Source organism: Dryobates pubescens, chromosome 26 (genome assembly GCF_014839835.1).
Source record: "Dryobates pubescens isolate bDryPub1 chromosome 26, bDryPub1.pri, whole genome shotgun sequence".
NCBI classification, from domain to species: domain Eukaryota; kingdom Metazoa; phylum Chordata; class Aves; order Piciformes; family Picidae; genus Dryobates; species Dryobates pubescens.
Window position 1 is genome coordinate 12883203 of NC_071637.1, and position 9643 is coordinate 12892845.

Below are 9643 nucleotides of genomic sequence, written 5' to 3' on the forward strand. Positions count from 1 at the left end.
TTGTTGCTCCGGCTTTTGCTTCGTGCAAGTCTCCTGCATGCACCTTTGTTTGGCTGTTCTTGGGTCTTTGTGTCCTGCAGATCTTCAAGGCTTTGCTACAAGCTCTTTTAGCTTGTTCCCTTTTACTACTTCAGATATTAGGAAATCTTGGGTGGAAGACATCTGCTCAGTGTCTAATGCATTTAGGATCCTCATTAAAGTGATATTCCCCCTGTTATCTTGGGTCTGATCTATGGAGAAGGATGCTGGTCTCTGAACCACAGGCTGCCACATCTCACTAGAACCCCACCACAGCACAGGCTGTACCCCTCCCCAGCCTCACACACCCCTGGGACCTGCCCCTGTTTCCTGCCCTGGCTAGGACAAGGCTGGCCAATGCTATAAGCTGAAAGCTCCCTCACAAGCCCGTGTTTAATATTTTATTTTGCTTCACTGTTTAGCCTTTTAATGTGGTTCTGCTTATTTTTATAGGTTTCCCAATCTGCCCCCTCCCCAGATTGTTTATATTTTTGGAAAGCCTTCTGTTTAGTGCCTGTAATACCCCTGACGTCCTTTAGCTGCAGTGGTCTTCCCTTCCCCAGCTCCTCTGCCGGGACTTAACTGGGATTTGTTTCAATGCTAATCTCTCAAACTGTTTATTAAGCCACCTCCTGATTTATCTGCAAAAGATTTTTCTTTAAGTTATAAAATTTCAATCAAAATTCCTCCAGGCATTTCACATTCCCCTCTTACAATCACTAAATCCTATTTGTTCTCAGCGTGACCCCCCTTGGCTCGCAGCCCGGGCTCGGCCCCGGCGTGGCTAGAGGAGGAGGTGATGGCAGAGAGCGCAGATGCGCCGCAAGAGAGCAGCTCCAGTTAGAGCAGCTCCAGTTGCCCCCCTGCCCCAGCAACCTCCCGCCTCCAGACAAGGAGACTTGGAGAGTTGCTCTGCTGAAACCATTCTTTGCTTTCCACCTCCAGCCTTAGCTGCTAGCAAAGCTTCCCCCTTAGCAGGAGTGAATTTTCCTTGTTGTTCCATCCCCTCGCACCTAGTTCCAAGCCCATAACATGCTAAATAATTCCTCTTCCACCTTGGTGTTTACATTCTTCAGATACTTTCCACTGCTTTTCATGTCCCGACTCATCTGGCCCTTTGCTGGGTTATACCCAGCTCCTTTCATCTTAGCCTGGGGAAGCAGCCTCCCATCCCTTGCTCCCTTCAGCACACCCAGCTCAGAAGTGGCAGCACTGGCCAGGCTGCTTTCTGCCCCCCCAACAAAAAGCCTCATGCACCCATCTCCCAGTCCTTCCAGGATGAGGCTGGCCCAGAGGATAAGCTCATTCCTTGTGCCTGGATCCCTGTTACCCAGCAGCTTTCCCAGCCAGCTCACTCCTTTCGGTGTAAATCAGGTGTAGATAGCACCAGACAGCATTTTATACCCATTTCTCACCCCACAGGGAATACAGCTGCTTTAATTCCTGCTTTGAGAGGCAGCCCATGAAAGCACATGGCAAAGCTTCATCCTGCCAGACCCAACTGCTCTACCCCATCTGGGACAAAAAAAAGCATTTGGTCTTCAGACCTTCTAACAGCTTTTGGGCTTAATTTACAGGAGGAAAACCCTCTAAGGGTCTGGGCCCCTAGTAATATCACATCAAGGGTTCAAACCCTTTATGACTGTATGTTTACTGCAGCAAGGGATTGCATATTTACTACAGTGAGTCAGTAATTGGAATAATGCAGCTCTGCAGAGAAGTGAAAAACCCATCTGCTTAGTTTAATACACTCTATTTCCCCCAAAACACAACTCCTGACTGAAGTGGGCCAAACCAAACAGTTCAGCTACCATACGCAGGACACTTCAAAGGGAAAATGAAGAGAGGCAAAGCCAACATGGGAGGATGAGGAATCCCAGTGGGTCCTTATCAGGATCCCTTTCAGTGGATGTTCCCATGTTTTAGTGGAAAGAATAAAAGGCAACAACAACAGAAAAGCCCTGGGAGCGTGAGGCTAGGCGGCTGATAGAGGGTTTTCCTCTGGCTAGACACCGAGGCTTTAAAAAAGCTGCGGCAGAGTGTGGGATCATTAAACACCTTCGGATTCCTTCCCCACTGCCAATCACGGCATCAGCAACCGCCCTCTCCGAGGCGTCTGCTGATCCCACTTTGAAAACCTCCCCATTTATCACCGCTGGGAGAGATCCTGCTGAGACCGCTGGAGCCTGCTGCTTGTCAACAGGGCACCTTATCTTCTCCAAACATTTACTTAACCCTTTGTCTGGCAGGCCAGGAACAATGGGAGCCCAGCCGTGGCCCCGCACTGGGGATCCCAGTTCCAGCCCTGCCTTGCGCAAGAGCTGCTGGCTCCTGCCTGCTCATGGCACTGGCGGTGGGCTGAGTGAAAAGGATGTTGGAGACCACAGTAGAACCAGCCTCCACCTCCATGGAAAGGTCACTTGCAACACATTGGGATAGAAAATTCCTTTTTAAAGTGTTTCCTACCAGGAGCAGAGGTACAAGGAGCTTTTCAAGCTCTAAGCAGGCAATGAAGCAGACCATCAGTCATCATCAGTAATTCTAACAGCCCCCAAAATCAGCTACATCAGCCCTCAGCTGAGCAACTCTGCTTGAAGGAGTCACAGAATTAAACACTTGTTTTGTCTAGAATAGACCTTTAAGATCATCAGGTCCAAGCAATAATCCAGCACTGCCAGGTCACCACTAAACCACGTCTGTCAGCACCACATCTACACAGCTCTTCAGTCTCTCCAGGGACTGGGACTCCACTACTGGCCACACATTCCAGGCCTTGATGACCCTTTGGGGGAAGACATTTTTCCTCATGTCCAACCTAAACTTGCCCCGATGCAACTTGAGGGCATTTCCTCTTGTCCTATAAGTTTTCACTTGTGAGAAGAGACCATCATCCACATCAGCCCAACCTCCTTTCAGGGAGTTGTAGAGAGACAGGAGGTCTCCTGACAGCCTCCTTTTCTCCAGACTGAACAAGCCCAGTTTCCTCAGCTTCTCCTCACAAGACACATGCTCTAGACCTTTCACCAGACTCATTGCCCTTCTTTGGACACACTCCAGCACCACCTTTAGAAGATGAAGCTGTGGCTGTGTGCCACTCTAAAAATAATATGAATTCACCCTGTACTCATTGCAGAAGATTCCAGATGTGTCTTCATTGAACAACCCATTTCAGAACAGGTTTTCTAATAAACACAGGAGTTTTGGAAGAGCTTTCCTGCAATGTAACAAGAAGTCACAAGGTTCCAGTGGAAATGGGTCAGACACTTGCAACAGGAAAAAACCCATCTCCACTCTTGACTTTCAATGCAACAGGAAAGAAACCCATTGGCCTGGATCCCAGCAGCACAAAGCCTCTGATGTGCACCCAGTCCTGCTGTGCTAGCACTTGAAGAGCTGAACGGCAATGATGAGGTACATGCTGCTGGGAAGGATGCTTGTAAGGACCCACATGAGAAATGTTGCCATTTTTGCATGAGGAACCTCAAAGTCTACACATCTTCATGTCATGACAAGCCTTTAACCAACCCCACAGTAGCTGATGTCAGATACAAAGACACTGTCCAATAAATACAGCACGATAACAAAGGAAGGAAGCTGTAAGGAACCAGAGGACATGGAGGTAGCTCTCACTGCTCAGTTCTCCCGTTATGTGAACAACCTGCAGCAGGCTGGCTCAGCAGCTGTGCTGAGGACAGTAACAAATGGCTGCATGTTTGAAGCTGAGTTTTAAGTCTTTGTTCTGTCATTGTAATGCTTTGTGCTGTTATCTGAGACAAGAGCCGGGGGTTCTCATCTTTATCTCGGAATAAAGATGCACAGATCACAGCAGCAGTTGATGGTATGACAGCCTTGGGAAATCTGGAATGGGGTTAGCAACAAACAACCCTTCCAGCAGAGTCCTGGGGGCAGGCTGATGCTCCTTTCTGAATCCCAGTCTGGATTATGAGATTCCTGGAAGTGTTTTAATGAATTGTCCTTCATGTGGTTGCTTAGTGGAGCTGGGAATGAGGTTGATATATGTTTATGTGCTTCCTAGCACTTCAGCAAGTAACACTATACAGGTGATCTCTCTAAGCCATTTGGGGGGCAAGATCTTCATGATTCTGAGTCATGTATTTGTTATATCCATACTGCCACTTTGTCACATACTTAATTAAGCACATATTCATAGAATCAAAGTTGGGAAAGGTCTTCAAGATCATCCAGTCCAACTGTCAACCCAACTCCACCATGCCCACCAAAGTGTGTCCCAAAGCACCACCTCTACACCCTTTTTGTACACCTGCAGGGACAATGACCCCACCACCACCCTGAACATCCCACTCCAATGCCTGACCACTCCCTTAGTAAAGAAATCTTTCCCAATATCCAAACCAAACATCCCCCAGTGCAACCCAAGGCCATTTCCTCTTGCTCTATCACTTGTTCCATAGGAGAAGGAACTCCCAGTCTTGGGGGTGGGTTCCTGTGTTCTCAACATTGGTGCCACCTGAGGACATGAATGAGTTAATTCTTCAGCAGTGAGTATTTATGTTGAGTGCTAGTGCTGACAAGTGACTCACACTGTTTGTGTAACTATGGCCTTGTGGACACCACACTATTGTTACTGAGACGCTGGCATGGACCTTCAGTAAAGGAAGGGACTCCTCAAATACAGCTTAGGATGCATCTGTGAAATCTGCACTCTCCCAGCCCACGGGAACAAGAGGGGAACAAGAGTGACATGATCAGCCACTGCAGAGCAGAACTGAGCTTAGATATCTAAAGGCCCTCCCTTTAGGACAGAGGACCATGACAGACAGTAAGAAATCAGCAACATGGGCAGGGAGTGTAGAGGCACTCATGGGCGCACATGCAGAGAACGCTGGTGGCCTCGAGGACACTTGCTCTTCAAACATTGCTTACAGCACAGCAGAGACCTGGACAGAGTTAAGCTGCATCCTGAATTTAAGCAAGTGCTTAAATAATGCTTGGACTGGTCTAAATGTCACTGACCTCGATGAGGACATTGCAGTGACAGGTAGATAGGAAAATGGCTTGAACTTTTTCTAGTAAGAACTAAGTCCAGTTCTGGGCCCCTCAATTTAGGAAGGACATTGAGACACTTAAATGTGTCCAGAGAAGGGCAATGAGGCTGGTGAGAGGCCTTGAGCACAAGTCCTACGAGGAGAGGCTGAGGGAGCTGGGATTGTTTAGCCTGAAGAAGAGGAGGCTCAGGGGAGACCTTATTGCTGTCTACAACTACCTGAAGGCAGCTTGTAGCCAGGAGGGGGTTGGTCTCTTCTCCCAGTCAAGCAGCACCAGAACAAGAGGACACAGTCTCAAGCTGCACCAGGGGAGGTTTAGCCTGGAGGTGAGGAGAAAGTTCTTCCCAGAGAGAGATGTTAGCCATTGGAATGTGCTGCCCAGGGAGGTGGTGGAGTCCCCATCCTTGGAGGTGTTCAAGAGGGGATCGGACATGGCACTTGGTGCCATGGTTTAGTAGTCATGAGGTGTTGGGTGACAGGTTGGACTTGATCTTTGAGGTCTCTTCCAGCCTTATTGATTCTGTGATTGTAAGTCCTTCTACATAAAGAAGAGTGCTTTTCAGAGCCATACAGCTCCTCAGAGAGCTAACGTGCTGGTCTTAGACCTGTAGAAAAGTTTAGTGCCAGTTTCATACCACTTTTCATCATTTTTTGTGGACAGTGAAAGTACCAAGCTACTCCAACTGTTATTTTTTTAAACAACTGTGACCAAGAGGTAACTTTTACAGAGCCTCCCCATTTCCCCCTGCTTATGCAGTTTTGGACAAGAAGTGCAGAAGCTTTCTACTGATAAAAGAGAGACAAGATTCCCTTGTCTTATGTCATGCTTTTTAATGGATATTGTGACAGTGAGAGAAGCACATAGAGGCAGGTCAAAGGAGTCGTGTTACATTTTAAATGATGTCTGAGAAAAAAGCACCCACTTCTATCCATTTGCTAAAAAGTCCAAAACAAGAGGAATCCAGGATGTAAGAGGCTCAGATAGCTTTGGATCTGGAAGGGGCTTTTGATGGGGAAGGAAAGCAGACTTTGGATGCGGCTCGTACAACATTTATCCTAAGAAGAGTTATAGGAATGTGACATGTATTTAGCCAGCACGCCTTGAACTATAGAGGACACTGCTGTGTAACTCATGACTCCCATTTCCTCATGTTTTTTATTGAGAAAGGCTCCCTGAAATTGCCAGACATCTGATGCATTTCACTGGGAGTGAAGATAGTTCTTCTGGCACAGAGCACTCAACCTTTTATTTTGCAGAGCGTCGCAGGACTGGCTGGTGAAGTGGCTGTCACGCTGCCATGGCATGCTTTCCCTGACTTAAGTGACATTCCTGTGCCCTTGGCAGCAGCAGACATGTTTCTCCTGTGGTGGAAGCGTTGGGAGGAAAGCCCCGCGTGCTTTGGCAATGCCAGATGGGTACCTGGCAAAGATCACTCAACACCACCTGCCCTTCCTCCATTCCATGGTGCCTCCACTATGATAATGGGAGCCTGCTAGCATGCTTCTCCTAATCCCAAAAAGGAAAAGTGGAATGACATCAATCTTAAGGGAGGAGAAGGACATCACTTTCCAGATGGATGAGTTACAGTATCTCCTGTCTGCATCCTAGCTCAGTGATGGAAGCAGGGCTGCACAGCCACGACGTTTCAACGTGGGCAGGGGTGATTAGATGTGTTGGATACAACTGAGCTGCTAATGCACATCGAGTAACCACACAGTGGGCCCATCAGTACAAACACAAATTTAACAGCAGCAGCTAGAGATAGTGGGGTTTTCTCCACCCCACCCAGCAATGGGCAAACATCTAGCACTGGGTTGATCACACCCCCAGACCTTTGCTGCTGCTTGGAATCACAGAAACATTCAGGTTGGAAAAGACCCTCAGGAACACCAAGTCCAACCAATAATCCTGCACTACAAAGTTCACCCCTAAACCATATCCCCAAGCACCACATCCAGAAGACCTTTAAACACATCCAGGGTTGGTGACTCAACCACTTCCCTGGGCAGCACATTCCAAAGCCTGACCACTCTTGCTGTGAAAATGTTTTTCCTACAGTCCAGTCTAAACCTACCCAGTCATAGCTTGAGGGCATTCCCTCTTGTTCTATCACTAATTCCCTGTGAGAAGAGACCAACACCAGCCTCTCTACAATGCCCTTTCAGGTAGTTGCTCAGCAGATCCTGTGGTGTCTTCTTTAGGTGGAGCAATCAAGCACATATCTGAGCTCCAAGTAATAGTGTAAAGATAAGGAAAACCCCTTTGGGGTCATCAGAAGTACTCACATGGGTTTTGGAGCATGCATGTGGAAGCTGTAGGTCTATGCTGAGCCCTCTTCCTTTCCCTGGAGCTGGTTCTGCTGGAGCAGCAAGCTACCTGCAGGAAACCAAGAATTTACTGGTGATGTGATGGCTGACAGGCCTTCTATGCTATAGCACAGCATGCCTGAAGAGCTAAACTGCCCTCAGGCACTAAACAGAACAAGAGGTCTTTTTCCTCATTTGAGCTCTTTTTGTTTAACTCAGGGAAGAAGATGGGTATCAGGAGGAAACAGCCATGGTACTGGTTTTTTCCCCCTGCAGCTTGCATAAGTTAAATTTCCTCCTTAGTCTTTCATTTCATAACAGATGTATCTACACCAAGACAACCAAATCAAAAACTGGTTTTTGAGTCCAGACCCCTTTTGTCCCAGCCTCAGCTAGAGCAGCAGGTTGTTCTCATGGTTCCAATACCAGGTAACAAGCTGGCTGCTGTGTAAATATCATGAGTCTCACTCCAGCTTGCTGGGTCTGAGATGAACAGAGTGGAATAATAGACATAAAGCCTATGAAATATCAGTGAGGACACCATGGGGCCTTGCCAACCAGTAATTAACTGGCTGCTAGAGTCCAGAAGACCAGACACAGTAGGTTAGTATCCACAAATACTGGCTTCCTGGCTGTTAACATGGCTTTGAGAGGAGACCTGATGGTTGTTCTACCCACCCAAAATGCCCTGCATTATGAACTTAATTTCTTGGAAGATGTTTATGAAGTGAGATGAAACAAAACAAGATACCCAAGACCAGGGGCCATGGGAAGGGTTGTAGCAGAAATAATCCCTTGAAAACTCTCAGCTGCTGCCACAGCCAAGATGGTTTTTAGCTAATGACGCAGACAGGAGTGCCCAGTGATCCCAGAGACAGATCAATAGCTGCAGGTGAAGCTGAATAGGAGGGCTGCTCTGGGCCATGTCCTACCAAACTTGAGCACAGAAACTTTTAAGTGGCATGTCCTCAACAACAGTTTGGGAACATGAACAGAGGGGTCTCAGATCCAGGTCTCACTGGGGGAGGAAGAAGATTTCAAGCCTCTCAACTGATGAATGAAACACCTCTGGCAGAAGCCAAGATTCCTTCAGACACTGAAGCCACATCCCTGAGACAACACAGCAGCATTTAACACAGATGGTGTCTGCTGGGTGCCCAGGAGAAGCAGGTCCACTGCTCTCACTTGTCCTGGGCTTGCTTGGACTTTGAGCCACATTTACTGTACCACCACCACCGGATTGCAAAGCAAAGCTCTGAGAAGTGGCTGATGGATATGCTGCAGCTGGGGGTGGCTGGGGGTAGTGCCTACCCCTCCTTTGGGCCACACAGTGTTGACAGAGCACCTTCTGCTCCATGCAGGGAAGTGCAGAATGAGCATTTAAAGCATAATTAGTCATTTTTCATTCATCATTGCTTCTGTGAACTGGCTCCAGTCTGCTGGAAGGGTCTAAAAACATTATTTCAAGCTCCTCTGCTTTTCATGCATTTAACATTTTTCAAGACACTCTTCCCAGTCCTTACTCACGTTGCTCCTCTACCTATTGTGGTCTTCTTTAAGGCATAATGTAGCTATCTTTTACTTTAATCTCAAAATGGTGAGGAAATGCTACACTGAAAAAAAACCCCAACAACCTAATAATGGGAAATAGGCCCAGCAAATGGAGTTAAGGAGAGATAGGAAGGAGCTAGGGTCTGTCAGCTCCCCAGGGCCCTGCAGGATGCCTGCAGATCACAGACAGCATTTCCCCTGTATCAGATGAGGCCAAACACATTTCTTGATAAACTAATTAAGTAAATGTGTTGAAACAGTGTGAGTGTGACTAGGACCCTGCTCCTCTGCACACTGGCTGGGGATGCTCCCGGGGCAGGAGGCAGTTCTGCAGCAGCTGAGTGGAGTATGGGAGGGGGTGAAGCTTCTTCCTTCCAAGGAGACAGGACCAAGAGGAGTCCGGTTTGGGAGTGGGCTATGTTCAAGGTGTCTGTTGTCCCTGGCCTGTGTCTGCTCAAGGGAAGCTCTGGGGGTGCTCATCCCTGGGGCTGTTGTGGCACTTTGTTGGGTAAAGGTCACTTCAGAGGGTTTGCCTACTATGAAGTGGGGCTGTTGAGGTGGGCTGTGGTTACACCATAGTCCTGGTTAGCTGGAGTATAGAGTCACAGAATGCTGGAATGGATGGAAGAGAATCTTCAAATGGCATCTAGTCCAACCTCCCTGCAGTCACCAGGGACATCTGCAAATAGAGCAGATTGCTCAGAGCTCCACACAACCTGACCTGGAATGTTTCCAGGGAT